We start from the raw sequence: 22,553 nt of genomic DNA, 5'->3' as shown, positions 1-22,553 counted from the left end.
TATTTGAAGCATATCAACAGCTTTTTTTAAAGAAAAACACTTCTTTCTAATCAGATTAGCTTTATAACACATCTTTAACGTAGAATTTTCATCAAAAACAAAATAAACGAATGTAACAATACACAACAAAATACCATACATCAATTAAATCAAGTTTTGCCAAATATAATGGGGATTTATCATTTAACACAATAAAAACCATGGCTTTCAGCACTGAAACATGGATGCATCATCACATAAATACTCTATTTCAACAAATAATTGGTGACCAACCAATTCAACATAGTTGTACATGTTGAAAATGGAAAACTGAGCAGTGTTTTTCTTACCAAAGTGTAAGAATGCAGCTAGTTCTAATATCATTATGTAACTAAGATTTCCAACATGGGGTTTGTTTCCATATTTGTTATGTTCCAAATTGAATTTTACAACTAATAACAGACACATGAACTAGGCTATAGCAAATAAAATCACAAAATCGCTTGCACCATTAAAACACCATGAAACCGGGCAAATAAGTTGAGCCATTTTATTAAGTTATGAATTGTAAGGAGTACATATAGCAAGGAACAAGTACACCTGGGCTTGCATAAACAAGCTGGAGCAAACCTAGGTGGAAGAGATGACCCCAAGAGCTAGGAAACTTCGGCCCGATAGCCTTTTGCGCAGACCCAAAAATTGGCAACTATTGTTGTACTAGAAATGTTGAGAATGACCCTCTATGGTGCCTAGAATCGCCTGAAAATGCAGTTATAGCTTCTCCCAAAAATACTTAACCAAACCCAGAAAGGAATCTGCCCCAGACCAACCACTCGGAAAACCCAGAAAATGGTGTCAATTATCAACAACTACTAGCTGGAAGAGACCCCTGTTTGAGCCTCCAAAAGTGCTCAAAGAATTGTGCCAAATCATTCTTGAGCTCTCCACAAAAAACCCAGAAAAACCCAAGAAGGGTTTGGGCAAATTTTACTGACCACCAAAGACCCAAAATTTAAGTTCACTCCTCCCAGCTTGCTGCCAAATAATTCTATTGTTTGGAGCATCGACACTCCAAAAATTCTGCAAATTGCAAGTATACTCCTCGTGGCTAGTCCAACAAAACCGAGAAAGGATTTGGGCTAATTCTGACCTCCCCGAATTACCCAAATTTGGTGCTATGCCCTACCTGGCAGAAACTACGTCCCCCGCAAACTACAACTGTTGAATATGTCACTTATCCCTCCTCAATCAGTTGTAGAATGGCCCTGTAATTTCCCTCTAGAAGAACCGAGAGAAATCTCTTCACAAATCTGGCACAAGAGAGAAGAATCCAACCCACGAATTCTGCCCAGTGACACTTCTATGCAGGCCCAAAATGATGAATTTGGCTCTCCCTGGAACAACAACTTCCAGCCTTGAAATTCTCCACAATTGTTGGTCCACCCTTAGTGAAATTTCTCCTAAATCCTCTGACCAAAATACCCCCTTGAAACTCCCCCAGCTCAGTGGTACGATTTTGCTCTTACGTCCTCCTGGAAATTCGAACTCGCTGAAAAATGAGTTGAGCTGCCGCACGAACTCTAGTGAAATTCCTTCCTGATAAGCTCAGAAATTCCCTCTTAGAGTGGCACTCGAATTCCACCGAAAGATAGGCTAGAATTCTCGCTTGGGAATTGTTTGTGCTAAACAACATTGGTTTACTTGGCTAAACAGCTCAAGGAAACTTATGTTCAAGTTAGATTGCCAAAAAATACCAAATGGAGGCCATCTTTCCTTATTTAGAGAAGTTGGCCCTCTTTCTCTTGGTGGACCCCATTTTCCCCTTACTCGCATCCCCCCTTTTCTTTCTCTCTCTTTCTCCACAAGTGTGAATTATTTCCAAGGGTTGAATTTCCTCCCTTTTTGTGGTCCCCACATTCTACCAAGGCTGAAATTTCTTCTATTCTCCTAAGTCCTCATGCCTCCCATTTTAAACTTGCCTCCAATGCCTCAATTTCAAAATTGTGCTATGCTTAGCACCACCCACAAAATCTTCGTTGACCTCCTCAAATGGAAAAAACAAAATTGGGGACATTACAATCTTCCCCACCAAAAATTGCTTGTCCTCGAGCAAGCTCTCTCTCCCTTCTGACCCAACTATCACTGCAAACAATACCAGGGTCCCCAATGTGCCATTGAGTCATCTATGAATCTCTAGGGGACCAAATACTCTCCATAAAACTGAACCCCAATGAAAGATCCGCATGACCTCCCCATGTAGAGATCGGCTCGTCCCTAAAGGTCGTTGAACTGCCAAGCCCTGTAATACCGAGGTTCCATGCTAATCTCAAAAGGATACACCATGTCAACACTGCGCCACTCTAACTATGGTCAACTGCCCATGATACTCATACTATATCCTCCTCTCCTGGAACCTAACGGTGTAGTACCTTTGGGGGCCAATCACATCTCGCTAGTCATAAGACCACCCATGTGAAGTGTTATCCCATCTCGGGAATTCCCTAAGAGGTATCATGCCTGCTGCCAAACTGAGACCCAACAGAATACCTAGATGTCCTTCCCTGGTGGGAACCCTCTCTCCTAAGTCTATGACCCAACTGCTCTGCCCTGTAGCTCCATGGCCCCATACTAATCTCGAAGTGAGGTCAACGTGTAGGCGTTGCATCAGTCTGGGCATGACTGCAACCCCCTCATGCTCCTGGAGATGCATCCACTCTCATAATCCTGTGTCACAACCCCAATAAAGGACAACTCTATAGTGTTGAAGACGATCCTGCCAGGGCATCCCATCAAAGCCATCATTTACCAATCCTCGTCTAGTCTCTGGCCGAAACAATAGCAGGGAAAGCTCTCCTCGGCCCAAAGTGATAATCCTGACGATCCCCAACCTGACCTCCCAAGGGAGATGTCGTCTTGTCACTGTCATCTATGTGATCTCTCCGGAGTAAGGTGGTCAACTGCCCCAATGGGTGCCTGGAATCCACAGCCAAATTGAAATCCCATCGCTTCAAATTCTTGCCACCTGCCACTGTGTAGTATCGATGTCCACTGGGAACCCCACGTGCCATACAGTTAATCCCTGAATGCTACTAATAGACAAATGTCTGATGCCTACAACCGACTCAGTGTATGCGGATTTGCCCTGCTCCAGCCAATCATCACCACTAAGTTTGCCATCTGCACCCTCAGTAATGTGCCAATACAGTGTCTGAAGCCTAGATACCCACTGGAAAACTGCCTCAACTATACACGGTATCCCTTGCTCATGCAGGATCCCAACAAGCCCTACTGAAGTAGAGGCACATGTCTCCCCCATGATCAACTCCCCAAGTGTGGGCTCAGAGATGAACGATATACCACCCCTGTAGAAGATCATCTCATCTCCTAGCCTGTGGTTGCCAACTCGCATACCGACCCTGCTCCTCCACCGAGGAATCCCTATCGTGCCCCTAATGCACTGCATCTCATAGAGTCGTCTCAAGCAAGTCTTCCAAGTCTCGTTACCCACAATGTAGGCCTTGATTTGACACAAGGCTCCCCTCAACTACCTACAAGGCCAATGAGAGAGATGCTTGGGCTCCAGCAGGTATGGTCGAGAACCCGTGTGGACACTCCTGACCGGCTCCATGATCGAACCGCTCTCCAAACCTAGGTATGTCCCCCTCAATGGCATGCCTAACGCTCTCATCAAGTAGTCTCCCTGCTAGCAACACTCTCCCGGTCCGCAGTGCAGCCCCACACGCTGCTGCATATAACCATGTATCCTCATGCCCCCTGGCATACAACTGCACCCTGTTTCACATCTCTATGCACCACAGGACCCTGCTACATATTGTCGCATCGCCCTGGATCAGATGATATCCCCTTGTAATGATGCGTCTATCGCACTATGAGGAAATGCAATGCGATTTGAACCGCTCCTCCTACACCCCAGTGCGACCTTGCACACCACTACGCACCACTGTGCACCTTCGTACCCCTCTGCATATTGTTGCACATCGCTGCATGCCCCTATACATCCCTGGATGCCATGGTCTAAAACAGAGTCAGTAAGTATCAGTCTACATCCTGTTAGTATCACTGTATCCACTCTCTGATCTCCATAACCTCGGATAAGTGGACCTCCCCTCCTGATCCTCCTTGAGAGATCTAACATGTGAATCTCCCTATGTACATGTGGGGGTGTCCCTAAGGTGTTGCTCCTCGATGACCCTTGTGCCCCATATATCCATGGGAAATCCTCCTCTCCATACAAGGAACTATCTGGTGGCTTGTCGATGCCACCTCCTCTGACAACCTCCTGCCAAGGTACATTGATCATCTTATGCCCCCACACATGGCCAACATGCCAAGACAACTCATGGAGTCTGCCTACTCCTCTGTCAACTCGACCTATCACGGGTGTTGTCCAAAACTTTGGTGGCAATATGAAAATGGGGGTGAGTCCAATCACTGAATCCATCATCCTGCTAATACCATGACTGACCCAATCCATGGAGTGGTGGGGAGTCCCACCTAGGTCCCAACGATGATCCATCCCTCGGGCCCCTCTGGCAAACCACAGCCCCTGCTGAACTCTGCTCCCGACCATGGATGTATCCAAAAACCTAGTCAGCCCTATCAGGTACCAACTCAATACCTCTTGCCACCCAACCCCATGAGAGGGATCAAATGCAAGAGTCCCCGAGTACGTAGCAAGTCCATCATGCGAGTGTTGCGCCCTACACAACTCATGTTGCCTCGTCTCACTGGCCTAGTCATCATATACAACCTATTTAGATAACCCAACCAATCTCCCTCCAACGTGTAGAGGTAACCTAACAATACTATAGGCCCCATCTATGTAAGCCTGAAGAGAGCTACTGTCTGGAAGTACTGCAGCTTTGTTGGCTGCCTGCGCATCTATCTGCTCCCCGTTGATGGCAGGTCCAACAGATGATTGCCCATCCTCCTCTACCATGGGCACAACAGGAGTCCCGAGTTGTCCCTCCACAAGTAGCTCATCAAGCATAACATCCTCATCTAGCTCACGCTCCTCAAGGTGCTCTCCATGTTGCTATAGGTAGTTGTCGTCTGAGAACTTTGTCACCGCTCTGGTTACCTCTGTGCCCATCAGCACCTTACTAATGAATATGTCTCCCAGAACCTCCCTAATATGTCGTGGGTTGCCAACCTATTTAGATAACCCTGTTTCACATCTCTATGCACCACAGGACCCTGCTACATGTTGTCGCATCGCCCTAGACTAGCTGGTATCCCCTTGTATCGATGCGTCTGTCGCACTATGCGGAAATGCAATGCGATGTGAACTGCTCCTTCTACACCCCGGTGCGACCCTGCACACCACGACGCACCACTGTGCACCTTCGTACCCCTCTGCATATCGTTGCAAATAGCTGCATGCCCCTATACATCCCTGGATCCCATGGTCTAAAACAGAGTCAATAAGTATCAGTCTGCACCCTGTTAGTATCACTGGATCCACTCTCTGATCTCAATAACCTCGGATAAGTGGACCTCCCCTCCTAATCCTCCCTGAGAGATCTAACATGTGAATCTCCCTATGTACATGTGGGGGTGTCCCTAAGGTGTTGCTCCTCGATGACCCTTGTGCCCCATATATCCATGGGAAATCCTCCTCTCCATACAAGGAAATATCTAGCGGCTTGTCAATGCCACCTCCTCTGACAACCTCCTTCCAAGGTACATTGATCATCTTATGCCCCCACACATGGCCAACATGCCAAGACAACTCATGGAGTCTGCCTGCTCCTCTGTCAACTCGACCTATCACGGGTGTTGTCCAAAACTCTAGTGGGAATATGAAAATGGGGGTGAGTCCAATCACTGGATCCACCATCTTGCTAATACCATGACTGACCCAATCCATGGAGTGGTGGGGAGTCCCACCTAGGTCCCAATGATGATCCAACCCTCGAGCCCCTCTGGCAAACCACGACCCCTGCTGAACTATGCTCCCGACCATGGATGTATCCAAAAACCTAGTCAGCCCTATCAGGTACCAACTCAATACCTCTTGCCACCCAACCCCATGAGAGGGATCAAATGCAAGAGTCCCCGAGTACGTAGCAAGTCCATCATGCGAGTGTTGCGCCCTACACAACTCATGTCGCCTCGTCTCACTGGCCCGGTCATCATATACAACCTATCTAGGTAACCCAACCAATCTCCCTCCAACGTGTAGAGGTAACCTAACAATACTACAGGCCCCATCTACGTAAGCCTAAAGAGAGCTACTATCTGGAAGTATTGCAGCTTTGTTGGTTGCTTGCGCATCTATCTACTCCCTGTCGATGGCAGGTCCAACAGATGATTGCCATCCTCCTCTACCATGGGCACAACAGGAGTCCCGAGTTGTCCCTCCATAAGTAGCTCATCGAGCATAACATCCTCATCTAGCTCACGCTCCTCAAGGTGCTCTCCATACTGCTATAGGTAGTTGTCATCTGAGAACTTTGTCACGGCTTTGGTTACCTCTGTGCCCATCATCACCTTACTAATGGATGTGTCTCTCGAAACCTCCCTAATCTGTCGTGGGTTGCCATCACCTAAAAATTCGGACACGGTCCTGGACACCTCATCAATGGATACCCTAAGTCACCGGATTCATCCTAAACCCCCTGCGAATCCCGAATCCGGCGAATCCGACACGATTTGGTCCGGATTCGTGTCCAAATCACAGGACACGTCGTGTCTGTTTCGGACACGTCGTGTCCGAGGGCGTGTCACGATTTTCAAAAGCGTGTCGTGATTTTAGGACACGTGTCCGGTTTCCAGGACTCGCTAAGCTCAGCGCGGGAATGAAAAGGGTGTGTTTGCTCATTAAAATTGTCATTTGGCAAGTGATTTGTGTTGTTGGCAAGTGATTTGTGTTGTTGGAGCAAGGAGTAAAGCATTTTGGCAGCTTCATGATCAAGTTTAGGCCCTAGTATTGATATGTTATTCATGGTAATGTTAAATTCTTAAAGTAAAAGTGACATTCTCCTTAATCTTCATTTTCATCCTTTTACTTAAATTTTTAACATTACCATGAAATGACTCAGGATGTTTGAGAGTGGTTCCGGCCTCATTGGATTTCATATGGAGAAAGTAGAATTTTAAATTTCATTCAAAATCCAGCAGACTTATCAGTTTTTTAGGATTTTAGGATTGGGGGATTGCAATGTTTCCATTGAATTTTGTCATGTATTAGGGTATGGAACTCGTATTTAATCAAGAGCACCAAACCAAGAGCTTCTGAATATGTCGCTCCCGCTCCCGTTTTCGCTCCTGCTCCCCGCTTTCGCTCCCGCTCCCAAGTAACACTGTTCCTGATGATATGGGTCTGGACACCACTGTTGAGTTGGCATTGGCCAACATGGATCTCAATGATCCAGTGCTAGAGCCTGTTAGATTTGATGACTTAGAGGGGTCAACCTCCATACCAGCAGATGCAGAGGCGACTATGGATACAGCAGAGTAGGAGGATGTAGAGGAGAGCAGTGGGGACCATGATGATGGGGACAGTGATGCTGATTCTGATGCTGATTGATGCCTTGAGGCTTGTATACCTGTAGTTGTTTTATATTTTCTATTTCTATTTGCCATTGGCATTGCACCAACACTACCTATGTAACACATTTTGATTTGATGACTTAATGAGAAAACTACAGTTGTCAGTGTGTTTATCTTACTATCTTGTAGTTGTAAGTTGTCTTTCAGTTATGAATTATGAATCATGATTTAAATTTTTAATAGATTTATCATTTATGTGACCAGTACCACTGAAATTTATTTGAATTTTGTATGTACTATGCATGCTAGTAGCTATAGATGAAGATCTATGTTTGAAATCAATAAATTTGTATCATTAAATAAAATTTGTGTAAGAAATATGATAATATCTAATTTTTAACATATATGTATATTTTTTAAATATATATATATATTTAATAAAATAATATATAACGTGTCCTGTTCCGGGGGGTCAGCGTGTCCGAATCCGACACCACGAATCTTGAATCCTACGTGTCCCGAATCCCCGTGTCAGGTGACTTAGTGGATACCTCAACAACAGATGGCACCTCATCAATGACAGGCACTACATCATCAAATGGCTCTATGGGTGTATGCTCTACTCTCTCCATCAAGGTATCAACTAGTGCTATGAAAGAAGTCTCCAATAATGGCGACTCCTGTGCCACACAGGGTATATCGATGTGCCCTTCACCATCCTGCATGTCCTCTTGCTCAACCTCCTCCTTGAGCTTTTGACATCTAAAGCCCGGTCTCCACCAACAGAAATGCCTTTGGGTCTCATCCTCTAACTGCCCACCTCTACATGATGATCCAACCCCTAAAATATGCTTCTCCTTCTCCTGTTCATCCAAGGAATGAGGCATGGTAGGAAGGTAAGACTGGCCATACGTGTGGGTGTTGTACTGCTGGGATGTGTGTGTATGTGCTTGGCTTCTGTGTTGGTTATGTATCATCCGTTGCATCCCCTCTAGAATCTGTTGGTTCTGCCTCACCAATTGTTGGCTCTACCTCATCAACTCCTCCATGACCTTGCTAGCCCTCCCCCCCAACAGTTGGCCAAGGTCATGCTCTGATACCACTATAATGTTCCAAATTGAATTTTACAGCTAATAACGGACACATGAACGAGGCTATAGCAAATAAAATCACTTGCACCATTAAAACACCATGAAAACAAGCAAATAAGTTGAGCCAATTTATTAAGTTACGAACTGTAAGGAGTACATATAGCAAGGAACAAGTGCACTTGGGCTTGCATTAGCAAGTTGGAGCAAACCTATGTGGAAGAGATGACCCCAAGAGCTAGGAAACTTAGGCCCAATATCCTTCTGCACAGACCCAGAAATTAGCAACTGCTACTGTACTAGAAATGGTGAGAATGACCTTCTGTGGTACCCGAAATCTCTTCAAAATGCAACTGTAGCTTCTCCCAAAAATACTTAACCAAACCCAGAAAGGAATCTTCCCTAGACCAACCACTCGGAAAACCCACAAAATGGTGCCAATTACCAGCAATTGTTAGCTGGAAAGAGACCCTTGTTTGATCCTCCAAAAGTACTCAAAAAATTTCATCTAATTAATCTTTAGCTCTCCACCAAAAACCCAGAATAACCCAGGAAGGGTTTGGGCAAATTTTACAGACCACCCAGGACCCAAAATTTAAGCTCACTCCTCCCCACTGGCTACCAAATAATTTTGTTGTTTGGGGCACCAACACTCGTCCAAAAATTCTACAAAATTATGAGTATACTCCTCATGGCTAGTCCAACAAACCCATAAAGGATTTGGGCTAATTTCGACCACCCAAAATTACCCAAATTTGGTGTTACACCCTCCCTGGCAAAAATTGCATCCCCCGCAAACTACAACTGCTGAATATGTAACTTATCCCTCCTCAATCAACTGTAGAATAGCAAGACTTGAAGCGCCTGAGGGTGGAGGGTATGATTCTGCGGATACCAAACACAGGATCATGCAATTGGAAGTCTCAAAGAGAAAGCTTTTGGCTGAGAAGGAAGAGCAATGGAGGTTGAAGAGTCATGCAGTTTGGCTAAAAAGTGGGGACGAGAACACAATTCTTCCACAACTATGCCAAAAGCCAGAAAAATGTTAATACGATTTGGGAAATGCCAAAACCTGATGGCAGCACAACAAAATCCTTTGAAGAACTTGCATCCTTGGGAAAGGCTTTTTTCCAAAATTTGTTCAAGGCCCCGGAGGAGGCTTCCATTGCTGAAATAGTTCGGATACCCAACTTTTTCCAAGATTTGTGGATGAGGATAATAAATTGATGGCACCTATAACAAAAGGTGAACTGGAGGCAGTTCTCAAGGGAATGTATAAGGATAAAAACCCTAGTCCGGATGGCTGGACTATGGGAATTCTATTTGGGATTTTTTGAGTTGATTGGGGATGAACTTTGTAGAATTTCCATGAAATTTTGATATGCTAGTATGAACAATCTGAAAACAAATTTTCTTTTCACATAGACAAAATTTCTCTACCAAATAGTAGCGGAATAGAACAGAAATAAGATGCACAATTTCACACAAGAGAACACAACAATTTTCTAGGGAACCAACTGGGAAAACCCTTGCTTGCTTCAGAATTTTATTGCAGAAAAAAGGCTACAGATCTTTTACAAATAACCCATATAATTGTTTTCTCAGCCTTGAACTAGGTTTGAAATAACCCTGCAAGAATGTTGATCTGCTTCCCTCAACCATCCCCACTAAGGCCCGAAATCCTTGCGCATTCCTTAGGAAATAGGCCCCTATTTCCTAGCGCACTCGATCTCATAAAAAAAAAGAATTTCCTCCCATTTTTGTGCACACTTCCCAAGGGAAATTCTCCTCCAGTAATTCGCACAAGAAATTTGCTTGATTCATTCCTCTCACAAGCTCACTTGCTCACAAACTCGTGCTCAAGAATATGAATACAAAGTGTGCCTTTGATCTCCTTATAAGCAATTCAATTTGGCTATTGTTAGTGAGTTTCTAAATTAGGAAGTTGAACTGGAGCTTTTCTAGTTAAAAAAAGTCAATACACTTAGTTAGTTGGATCCTCCTAAAATTTAGGAGGCTAACTCCACTTGAACATTCAATTCCCAATTTAACTCACACTAGAGGACAAATAACTTGGTCCTCCACAAACTCGCACTAGTCAAACTGCTTCTTGAACTTGTCCTCATCACTAGAACTCATGCATGATTAAGAAGATCACTAAATCGATTCCTTGAATTAAGGCACAAATCAAGGAATCCATTCCTTCGCTACTTTTCAACACTCCCTCTTAGCGAGGAAGGGATTCTGTACAACTCCCAACTTATCTCTGTGATGAACAAAACTGCTTCTTGCCAATGCCTTGGTCAAGATGTTTGTTGTTTGCTCCCCTGTTGGAATGTACAGTAGCTTGACTATCCCCTTCTACACACAATCTCTAAGATGGTGATATCGGATCTCGATATGCTTTGAGCGATCATGAAACATTGGGTTCTCAGAGAGCTTAATGCAACTTTGATTATCACAATGTATCATGGTAGGCTCCATCCTCTGTCTAAAAAGTCCCACAAGCAACTTCCTCATCCAAATAGCCTTGCAAGTTTCCTAGCTATCAGCCATGTACTCGGCCTCTGCTGAACTGAGTGCAACTGATCTCTGCTTCCTATTGTACTAAGAAACAATTGTTGACCTAATGCTGAAGATGACACCTAAAGTACTCCTCCTATCTGTGGAGCTCCCTGCCCAATCTGCAGCTTTGAAGCTCTCAAGCCTCACTCCATCAACCTGTCAGTACCACAATCCATAGTCTGTTGTGCCTATGAGGTATCTCAACACATGCTTTGCAGCAACCCAATGCACTCTGGTCAATTAAACCATGAACTAACTCAGGTGGTTGACTGCAAAACAAATATCAAGTCGTGTGTTCACTAAGTGCATCAACAACCCAATGAGTTTCCTGTATATTGTAGGATCCACTCGCTCTCCTCTGCCAACATCCACCTTCCTCCAGTTTGTGACTAGAGGCGCGGCCATGGGCCTGCAATCTTGCATATGAAATCTCCAAAGATCTTTGTAGCGTACTTGCCATGTCCCACAAAGATCTCACCATCACCCTACCAAACCTCCAAGCCGAGGAAATAGTGCATAAGCCCCATATCCTTCATCTCAAACTCCCTTGCAAGGTCCTCCTTGCAATCCTGGATTAAGCTCTCGTCTCCAGTCAATATAAGATCGTCAACATAGAGAACTAGAATGACCGAAAGCCCTCCAACCATGATGTCGTATAGGTTGGCATCTGCCTCACTCTTAGTGAAGCCCAATCCTCAAAGGTAGCTGTCAATCTGAGTGTACCATGCTCTCGTAGCCTGCTTGAGCCCATAAAGAGCTCTCTTTAGCCTGCACACATGTGTGTCTATGTTGAACTGCTCGAACCCCTCTAGCTATTCTATTTAGATCTCCTCCTCAACAACTCCATTGAGGAAGGTTGTCTTCACGTCCATCTGGTGGATCTTCCACCCCATCTGTGCTACAAGTGTCAGAATAGTCTTGATGGATGAATACCATGCTACTGGGGCAAAAGTCTCCTCATAGTCTATGCCCTTAATCTGTGAGAAGACCTTTCCCACAAACCTGACCTTGAACTTCCCCACACTCCCATCTACTCCATGCTTCAATGTGTACACCCATCTAGATCCAACTACTGATTTCCCTTCATGTCGTGGAACAACCTCCCAAACATTATTCTTCATGATAGAGGAATACTCCTCCACCATGGCATCCTGCCAAACCTGTTGAGAAGTTGCCTCCTTGTAAGAAGAAGGCTCAGTGTCCACCAACTCTGTCATCAATGCCATATAACCTGTGTACCTTTGTGGCTATTTACTTTGCCTAAACATGGTGCTAGGAGCCTTGACCTGCTCCTGAGCCTCCTGAATCAACTTCTTGGCCCACTTAGCCTTCTTCCTCCCTGTGGTGGGTGGCTCTGGCTGATCTATCTGCTCTCGGCCTGGCTTGTCCTCCTCATCCTGTTGTGCTACCCTCTTGCCACTAGACTATGGTTGTGGCTGACTCTGAGGTGTTGGTTGTGACTCCTATTTGGGAGCAAATAACTCCTCCTCAGGTACTGCAATTTGCTCACGATCTAAGGAAACTCTCAGAGCCTGATCCTCCTAGAATCTCACATCTCGTCTGAGAACTGTCTTCCTAAGTCCTGGAAGATACACCCTGTATGCCTGAGATGTCTCACTATACCCCACAAAGATACCCTTCTCTGTTGTGGCATCCAACTTCTTCCTGTTATCTTTGGACACATGACAGTAGACCTTTGTGCCAAAGATTCGAAAGTGTGAAACATCAAGCTTCTTGCTTGTGAAAGCCTCCTCTAGTGTGACTCATCCAAGTACCCTGTGTGGACTCTTGTTCTGCAGAAATACCACAGTGTTGCATGCTTTGCCCACACAAACCTAGGTAGATCCTAATCATGCAACACAGCTCTAGCTGCTCCAACAATACCCTTGTTCTTCCTCCCAACCACCCCCTTTTGCTAAGGGTTATGAGGTGCTATCAATTCTCTCATAATACCTTCCTTTGCAAAAAACCCCTTAAAGGCATTGGAGAGATATTCTCCACCATTGTCACTTCTCACTGCCTTGATTTTCTTCCCAGTCTTCCTTTCTACCAAGGCCTTAAACTCCATAAACCTATCTAAGACCTCATCTTTCTTTTTCAGAAAATAAATCCAAGTTTTCCGAGAGAAATCCTCAATGAAAGTAACGTAATACATGTGTCTCATCAATGATGGAGAAGAGAAGGACTCGCACACATCTGAATGCACCAACTCCAAAATCCCTTTGCCTCTGCCATCCTAACCATGGAAAGAAAACTTAGCATACTTGCCAAGCGTGCACCCCTTGCACACTCCACTCTTGTCAAGGCCTCCTGCTGGTATTCCTATGGCAATCTATTGAAGAATCTTCAGCGCCCCATGATGCAAGTGTCCCATGCACCTATGACAAAGTTCACCTACATGTACACATCCTGCCTTGCTGCTCAAGGTTGCATCAGTCTCTACAATATCTAACTGAACCACCATTCAATCACGCGTCACCACGTAAGAATTATTCCACTGACTTTAATTGTAACCTAAAACTAACCCATCAACGATCTCCTTATCTCGAAAGCTTTCCATTTCCCATTTGCATTCAATCCATCATGAATTTGCGATTAGGGTTTCCGCTCCCTCCGCTTCTACTGCATATTCCCACAGCATCGTGAATTTGCGATTGGGGTTCCCCGGCCTCCAACTTGTAGAGGTTTTTCATCCTCACACATATCTGCTTCTTACATCTAGAAGCCAAGTGTTGGAGGTAAGCCTTACCTCTGCTAAAGATAACATCATATCCTTTATCCTCAAGGATAGCTACTGAAACCAAGTTCTTCTTCAGCCCTGGAACATAGAGAACATCTTTGAGATGAAGAGTATTACCTAACTCCCTCTCAAAGCTAACAGTACCAACTCCCTTGGTAGCATACTTGCCATTATCTCCAAGCTCGATATTCACCTGCATATCCTTCTCATCCAGCTAGCTGAAATACTCTCGATTTCCAGTCATATGGAAAGAGGCTCCTGAATCAATATACCACGTACTGCTCCCTACTGAGCTTTCCATGCAAGCTATCAATGAGAAATCCTTCTCAAATTGTGAGGCAAACTCATCTACCTCAGTTGATGCAACTACATGCTCCTTGTTTGACCCCTTCTTTGTCTGGTTAAGACACTTGGAAGCATAGTGTCCAAAAGTATGGCAATGGAAGCATTTGATCTTACTCAGATCTATCTTCTTCTTGACACCTTTTTGGTTGTTCTCACTCTTCACCTTGACTTTCTTGCCTTTGACTTTACCTGCAAGAGCAAGATTCTCCCCCTCCTTCTCAACCTTGTCACCCTTTTCACTGCTGCTAGAAGTCTCAACTAATCTGAGCCTTAGCTCCTCCTGGATGAAGTCACTCCATAGGTGTTCCCAATCCAACTACTTATCTCGTCTAGTTATGCTTTGGACAAAAGTATGCCAATCTTTGGTAAACCTATTTAGAGCCACACGCACTAGCTCTGTGTCCATGGGCTTCTCTCCAACAGCTGCCAGCTCATCATGGACTTCCTTAATTCTTGTGAGATAGGCAGTTACACTCTCACCTTTATGCATCTTGATTGTCCTCAACTTCTCTTTGAGGACCATCTTTCAGTTCTCTAAAGAGTTCTGGTAGAGCTTGACTAAGGCCTCCCACATGTCCTTAGTTGTACCTTTACCAGCAACATGAGGAACTACATGATCCCAAAGTCCATCCAAGATCATCCTTTTGGCCTTGGCCATCTGCCTTTGGAAGAGCCTCAACTTGTCTGGATCTGAAGGTTTTGTAACACCTTGCTCGACAAATTCTTTCAGCTCAAAATACCAAAATTGGAGAAGCCATCAAGTCTATCTTGCTCTCTAAATCCTAGCCTTGTGTGAGTTGTCATCTTGAAGATTATGTGTTGATTGATTTATTTTCATAGCTCTGATACCATGTAGAATTTCCACGAAATTTTGATCTGCTAATATGAACAATCTGAAAACAAATTTAATTTTCACATAGACACAGAATTTCTCTACCAAATAGTAGCGGAATAGAACAAAAAAAAGATGCGCAATTTCACAGAAGAGAACACAACAATTTTCTAGGGAACCCAACTAGGAAAACCTTCGCTTGCTTCAGAATTTTCTTGAAGAAGAATAGGCTAAAAATCTCTTACAAATAACCATACTTCAATAGAGAAAACAATTGATCTCTCAGCCTTGAACTAGGCTTGAAACAACCCTGCAAGAATGTTGATCTGCTTCCCTCAACCAACCCACACTAAGGCCCGAAATCCTTGCGCATTCCTTAGGAAATAGGCCCCTATTTCCTAGTGCACTCAGCGTCATAAAAAATAGGAATTTCCTCCTATTTTTGTGCGCACTTCCCAAGGGAAATTCTTCTCCAATAATTCGCACAAGAAAATTTTCTTGGCTCATTCCTCTAACAAGCTCACTTGCTCACAAACTCGTGCTAAAGAAAATAAATACAAAGTGTGTCTTCGATCTTCTTATAAGCAATTCGATTTGGCTATTGTTAGTTAGTTTCTAAATTAGGAAGTTGAACTAGAGCTTTTCTAGTTAACAAAAGTCAATACAACTAGTTAACTAGATCCTCCTAAAATTTAGGAGGCTAACTCCACTTGAACATTTAGTTCCCAATTTAACTCACACTAGAGGACAGATAACTCGGTCCTCCACAAACTCGCACTAGTCAAACTGCTTCTTGAACTCGTCCTCATCACTGGAACTCGTGCATGATTAAGAAGATCACTAAATCGATTCCTTGAATTAAGGCACAAATCAAGGAATCCATTCCTTCGCTACTTTTCAACAAACTTCTGCAGGTTATTGAGGATTCTCGTCAAAATGGGAGAATTTACGACCCTTTCAATTCAACCTTTATAGCTCTCATTCTGAAGGTAGATGACCCCCAACCCTTTGATGATTACAACCTTGTTTCTCTATGCAATTGTATTGATAAAATCACAGCCATGCACCTTCATCCCATGCTGTCCAGGAATGTATCTAAAGAACAATTTGGTTTTCTAGAGGGTCGCCATACTCATGAACCTATTGGGATGGCACAAGAAGGTCTACATGGCATAAAAATATGGAAGTTAAAAATGGTTGTTGCTAAAATTGAATTATCAAAGGCTTATGACAGAGTCAGTCGGATTTATATCCCTATGATTCTCACACCTGGGGTTTGATGTTCCTTTTATTAACTGGGTTATGGGATGTGTGACTAATGTTTCCTTTGAAGTTTTGATTAATGGCTCAGCATCACCTTTTCTTCATGCCTAGAGAGGTCTAAGGAAGGGTTTCCCTCTGTCTCCACTCCTATTTTTGTTGGCAACTGAAGGGTTGAGCATATTGTTATTGGAAGCAAAACGTCAGGGTAATGATTGATCCACAAGGAATTAAAGTGGAGATAAAACTCTTTATCACTCATTTGCTTTTTGTATATGATATCCTAATTTTTTTCAATGGATCAAGACATGACTTGGAATCTATCAAGGATGCCCTAACTCTATTTCAGAAAGCGACATGAATGAACATTAATGTTCATAAATCTACTCTTTCATTCGTTGGGTTGTCCAGTGAAAAGGTGAGGAGAGCACAAACTTTCTTACCTTTTGCAGTGAAATGCTTCGAGAGAGCCTCAAATATTTGAGCTTCCATTTAAAGCCCAACTCATACAAAAATCATGATTGGATGTGGTTATTGGCCAAAGTATAGAAAAGGCTTAAGCATTGGAGTTTCAAATGGCTCTTGAGGGCAGGGACGTTAGTATTGATCAAATCAGTCCTTGAAGCCATCCCTATTTATTGGATGGCTCTCACATGGGTTCCAAAAGGAATTTTAGCATCCATAAGGAAGCTCTGTGGGAGGTTTCTATGGGCTAGTTATAAAGATGAACATGTTCTTCCTTGGATAGCCTAGGAGAAGATTGCTTTGCCTAAGTCTTTGGAAGGTTGGGACCTTAAGGACCTCTATTTTTGCGAAAGCTCTTTTGACAAAGGTCAGTTGGAGACTTCTCTCAACAAAGAGGCTTTGGACATCGGTGGTTTCCTGGAAATACATTTTTCCGTCTCTCTAGATGAATGGATCAAAAGGCCAAATAAAAGGATGCCAAATTCTTCAGTTATTTGGAAAGTTGTCATTGCTTCATTCAATGTTGTCAGAAGCGGCCTCACTTGGAAGGTGGGTAATGGGGGAAAATTTAGAATTGGTTTGGATCCATGGGCTGATTGCCCCGCAAACTTCAAGATTCCTCTAGATCTGGTGGCTATCTTGAATGAGAAGGGCAATGTTTTCCTCAACCAGATTGTGGATGAGGACCGGACTACCTTCTAGTCGCAATGTTGGAAGAATGCGACCCAATTGGGTCTTCAAGGAGAGTTTGCTGATATATGGACAAATTATATTTCCTCTCTCAAAAGGTTGCATGTCAAAATCAAAGATAGGGAGGACTTGGGTACATTCCCCTTCTGGGGTATATACCCCAAAGTTTGGGTATAGTCACCAAATTGCTAATAGATTAAGGGTAAATCTAGAGTGGTGGTGGACGCTGATATGGAAGTTTGCATGTTTGGCTAAGACGAGTATTTTTATGGTGCTTAATTAAAAACAAATTGCCAACTTGGGACAACTTGCAAAAAAGGCACAAAGAAGGCCCCAATTGGTGCATATTATGTAAAAATGCATAGGAGTCTGTCTCGCACTTGCTTTTATTTTTCCCTTTCTCTTTGAATATTTGTGACAAAGCCATACAGTTGTTGAGATGTAATATGGATTAGAGAGGCAAAAATATCATTGAGGCATGGAAGACTTGGCGGGATTCGTCAAGTGATGAGATCCTTAGAAACATTCCTCCCCTCATTTGTTGGGGGGTTTGGCTTGCCAAGAATAAAGCCATGTTCAAGGACTCTTCATCCGCTCCTGATCTCATTGTAGCTGAAATTGGAGCGATCTTTGCTCTCCTGCCTACAAAGGAATCTACTCATGTGCCTCGCATCATATTTGAAGAAGAGATAAATCGTCAAATTCCCTGGCCTTATTTTGATGGAGCTTCAAACGAGGATAGCATTTGTGAGGGTGGTCTTGTTCTTTTCATCAATGATCAGCATTTCCTGAAGTCAAAAATTGGTCTAGGCAGGGAATCCAACAACTATGCAAAACTTCTATCTGTAAAGCTTCATTTGTATTGGGCTCTAGAATATGATTGTCACTCTCTTCATGTGTTCGGGAATTCTTTAAATGTTATTAATTGATTTAATGAAGCTCAAAGATGTCACAACCACACACTGCTTCCTATTCTAGAAGAGATTCTCCAAATTAAACAAGTTTTTAATCATATTTCTTGTTGTCACATCTACAACTATCAATTATATCTGCATCAACCAATCACTGAAACTCAATCATTACTTTCTGAATCAACCAAACTCAATCAATCACTGACAACCTATGAACCTCTGACACAACTGAATCAACCATTCATTCATACTTTAATCAACTTCAACAAATCAACTGGAACAGAGAGATCATTGTAACCAGTACACAGATCTGTACCTAGAATACTGCATCATCATTCAGAACCAGTTGTAACCTCAAAACCATGCATCAGAGTGTATACGCAACTTGGAAGAGCCAAACCGACGTGTACGCAACTTCATCAAAGTGAACCAGCATATAGATATGCAAATACTTACTTATAACTTCACTACACTTCCCGACTTCAGAGTCCAGACATACCGAGATCATCACATATAAAGGATAATACATGTGTTAGCAACCAGATTTAGCCCATCAGATCACATAATGATAACTCATTATGATCTTGATCCATCATCCATCATCACTGAAGTAAATCACAATCAATCTGAACACTGTTACCAGAATGCAGTCACCAGAACATAAAGCAAAACCCAGAACTCTACATCAACACACAGAACCAATTGTAACTTCAAACATCATAGTTCATAAGGTATACACTACTTCGATGTGTCGAACCTGCGTGTATACGCGCTTTTCTCAAAGCCAACCAACGTATACATCTGCAAATATTAATTCAGAATTCTGCAGCTGTTCCAGTCTTCAGTTATACCCAGATCATAACATTTACAGAGTAATACATGCGTTAGTGTTCAGATCTAGATTATACATGATCAAACCATATAAAGATAGTTCATTTCAAGCCTTAAGATCCCAATCCATCATTAGATCTTATCCTCCATCAACCGCTAAGGTTCCTCCTTGGTTCAGATCAAGCAGAGCATCATAAACCCATAACCTGCATACTGGATCTCACACCTTATCAAATATTCAATGCTCGTCCTGCATTGGCCTAATGATCTTCTCCTCCTTATATAGTTTTAGGCCTTTCTCAATACCATGGACCAAAACCACTTAGGACCAATACCTTGGATCAAATATCTAGGGTCAATACCTCGGACCAAATACCATGGACCAATACCATGGATCAAAATACCATGGTGTGCGTGTGTATGTTATACACGCTTTTCCTTCTGTGAAAGTGCGTGTGTATGTTATACACTCCTTTTGTTCTGTTAACCTGCGTGTATACGCAGCTTGGTCAAGGTGAACCTGCGTATACCTCTCTTTCTTCATTCTTTGTAGTCTGAACTATAATTCTTTGTTGTTGTCATGTTGTACTGTGATCTTTCATCTGAGTAAGTTGCCTTCTGAACTAATTCCTTGAAATTGTCATTCATTTCATCACATTTGTAAACACTGTTGTTATGCATTCTGTCACATCTAATATCTCTTCTATAGATTCATCTAGTTACCGTATACAAGTGATTTGTTCTGCTACAAGTGGGTTGCCATCAAGTACAACACATGCATCATAATGCCAACAATCTTCCCCTTTGGACTTGATGGCAACCATGTTGGTGTTGATTATTGCACGTTGTAGAAACTGTTAGAGATAACAAGCAACACCAAAATACTCTCCCCCTTTGACATCAAGGGCAAAGGGCGAACCAAGATATTCTCCCCCTTTGATATCAAGGGCAAAGGGCTGACCAAAAAGAAGACTTCCATATCTGAACAGCTGAATATAAACATTGATCATGCTCCCCCTAAGCACATGCTGAATTTTCTAATTAAACTCCCCCTTTGTACATGCTGAGATGCACTATATCATCCATGCTCCCCCTGAGCACATGCAGAGTCTACAAATATTTTCCAAAAGAATAACATGACTCTATCACTCGACTATGTGAGTTTGACCTTCCTATCACCAATGACTCATACATACATCAATCTCCCAACCAAGTGGGGATATACCAATTGTTTATACATGATAGAAATTACATCATATGACCAAAAAGGACTCATCAAAAGACTACGACAGACAGAGACAAATTATTACATCATGGGTCTTTATATGCCCTTTACATCGAATGATATACATGACATTTATAACAAAGACCAAATGTCTAAACAAGACCATGATAGTCATCAACAACTATCATACACCATGTATGATCTGCACCATAAGCATCTGTCAGCATCCAAACCAGCAACCTGTATATGTTCATTAAGATATGACAGTGTAAATATCATCAACCTGTGACAAAGTAGATATCAACTCATCCTCTTGATCTCATCAAGATCAACTTGCTTCGTTTCCTTAGTAGAAAGAGCCTTATCATAACCTTCCATGAATCAACTCAACATATGTCATATCTCCAAGCAGTAACACAAAATCATTCACACCATATCATATGTGAAAACACCATAGTCATCACATTATGATCTTTCACATCATCATCAAGAACTGCATGATCTTTCCACAAGAACCTTCAATATATCAACCATGTATCATCACTAGGGAACATCCCACATCTGATAAGCATCAACCATGATAATCAACATATGTGAGTATCAACCTATCATCATAAGATAAGAACTCATCATCATTATGTGGTTAAGTAAGCCATGTCTTCGAATATCCATGTCTTCAAATAGCTATGTCTTCATGCGGCCTACAATAACACCATTCTCTTGGCCAACCAACAATATGCAACTTAAGTAATCATCCATGTATCCATCAAAGCGATATCAATATGTATCTAGCAAACCATGAGCTCATGGTCATTTGTCAAGATTTCTTAATAGCAACAATCCTCAACCATGTGAGAGCCAAGATCTATAGGAATCCTGTATCATAATTGCACCATATAAACTTTATGCATCTTTGAATGCATGATGACAGCAACATAAAGGAAATGAGTGGCTCATCATCAAATAATGAAGTTGTGTACTCAAGCTTTGTACTTCTCCTTGTCCTTATGAAGATTACCATGTAAGCAACATATATGTACTGTATAGATCATCAAAAAGTCATCCACAATCATCCATAAATCTGATGTGAATAACAACTATGTAACCCCAATTAATACAAGTATCATATGAGATTTCATTATGGGCAACTCATAACCGTCACATAGCAAGATGTATCAGTTAGCCATATAAGCATTATCATCATTGATTAGGTACCAAAGACTTCTAAACATAATGCCAACAATGCTTTATTAGAAGCATAGCATGTTCTCCCCCTGAAACTATTCCACCTGTTCACTGTCAGATATGATCATTGCATATATCAATAAGAAGTATCAAGGCATCATCAATCAGATATACATCAAGTTATCAACAACTTGTTAGGATCAAAACACTTCTAAATAATATCCATAGACTGTAGTCATCTACGACAGAAAAGATAACTGATAATTGTCTGAATCATATCACATCAGTTTTTCTGAGACTGTCCCACAGCATTTTTCTCAAACTACATATACGCGACTGTGCAGCTTTGAACTCGCGTATATACGTGACTTGTCTTCATGAAACTTGCGTATGAGATTTAGAACATTGAAGTTTCATACTTTCGGCTTCTCCTGAGTCTGTCATGTCTGTACACTGTGCCATGCCACATTTTTCTGACTGTACTTCCTTCTTCTTCCATATCTTCGAGTGTGATGATGTTTTCTCCTTTTGGTATGGTGCCCGATATTTTCTCCTGCATTCCTTTGCTATATGTCCAAACTTGTTACATGCATAACATCTTACATGTTTCATATTTCTTCTATAGCAGTCAATGGCTTTGTGACCAAACATATTGCAAGAAAAACAATATCCCTTAAAGTACTTACAAGCTGATGATCTTTCTGTGTGATGGTCTTGAACCATTCTACTTCCGCATCTCGCTGCAACATGTCCAAGATTATGACATATAAAACATTCAACATTATTCATTTGAGGAAATAACTGACTATCATTTCCATGGTTAGGAGTAAAAGATTTTCTTTGAAGAATTTCTTTCCTTGGTTGTTGATGGGATTGACCTCTCATCTCCTTGTTGAGCATTTCAGATTTTGCATTAGAGTTC

The 22,553-nt window shown here is 42.5% G+C and overlaps 1 protein-coding gene and 1 long non-coding RNA gene across 3 annotated transcripts in view; one reads left to right on the top strand and one right to left on the bottom strand.

Moving 5' to 3' along the window:
• The window catches only part of LOC149151001 (inositol-pentakisphosphate 2-kinase-like), a 153,490-nt gene that overhangs the window by 83,173 nt on the left and 47,764 nt on the right, over positions 1-22,553 (bottom strand). The window lies entirely within an intron of this gene.
• LOC149151002 (uncharacterized) overlaps positions 1-22,553 on the top strand; it is a 113,276-nt gene that overhangs the window by 86,692 nt on the left and 4,031 nt on the right. The gene's annotated exons all lie outside the window — the stretch shown is intronic.

Source organism: Pinus tabuliformis, chromosome 9 (assembly GCF_031772625.1).
Source record: "Pinus tabuliformis cultivar Carrire ecotype Pingquan chromosome 9, CPIR1, whole genome shotgun sequence".
Classification (NCBI taxonomy): Eukaryota; Viridiplantae; Streptophyta; class Pinopsida; order Pinales; family Pinaceae; genus Pinus; species Pinus tabuliformis.
This window is presented reverse-complemented; position numbering and strand designations above follow the sequence as displayed.